Source organism: Rutilus rutilus (genome assembly GCF_951802725.1).
Source record: "Rutilus rutilus genome assembly, chromosome: 25".
Classification (NCBI taxonomy): domain Eukaryota; kingdom Metazoa; phylum Chordata; class Actinopteri; order Cypriniformes; family Leuciscidae; genus Rutilus; species Rutilus rutilus.
In genome coordinates, this window is record NC_140229.1 from 604358 (window position 1) to 604892 (window position 535).

General features: G+C 43.7%; 1 protein-coding gene across 1 annotated transcript in view; it reads right to left on the minus strand.

Annotated features, from left to right (window-relative positions):
* Positions 1-513: 513 nt before the first annotated feature.
* psmg1 (proteasome (prosome, macropain) assembly chaperone 1) overlaps positions 514-535 on the minus strand; it is a 16755-nt gene continuing 16733 nt past the window's right edge. The window contains exon 7 of the mRNA XM_084400438.1: positions 514-535. This exon is cut by the window's right edge and continues 369 nt beyond it. The gene's annotated coding sequence lies outside the window, so the exon portion shown is untranslated.

The following is a 535-nucleotide window of genomic DNA, read 5'->3' on the forward strand; positions in this document are numbered from 1 at the left end:
GCGTTAGCAGAAGTGTGTGTGAGTGAGTGAGTGAGTGAGTGAGTGAGTGTGAGTGTGAGTGTGAGTGAGTGAGTGTGTGTGTGTGTGTGTTCATTAGCAGCATCACAGGACGTGGGAAGACCTGAGATCTTTGACACGGACACTGTGAGCTTCTCACCGTCTTCACACTCGCACCGTCACTGTGAAACATCTCGCTGAATCCTGTCACACACACACACACACACACACACACACACACTGAAGATGGTGAAACGACTGAAGCTACACTAGAGAGAGTCTCAGCTAATGAATGTTAATGATGGAACTGCTTTTGTTCTAATATAATATTTGCTAAACTACTAAAAGAGTTTTTTGAAATTATATTAAAATATTCCAAGTATTAAGATCTGCAAGTGTGTGTGTGTGTGTGTGTGTGTGTGTGTGTGTGTATCGGTTTCAGCAGAAGTGAAGGAAGCAGTTTCAGTTTCTGGTGTTTTGGCGCCACCAGGTGTTCCAGCTCAGACACACACACTCTTCACACCAGCATTAAACAAAA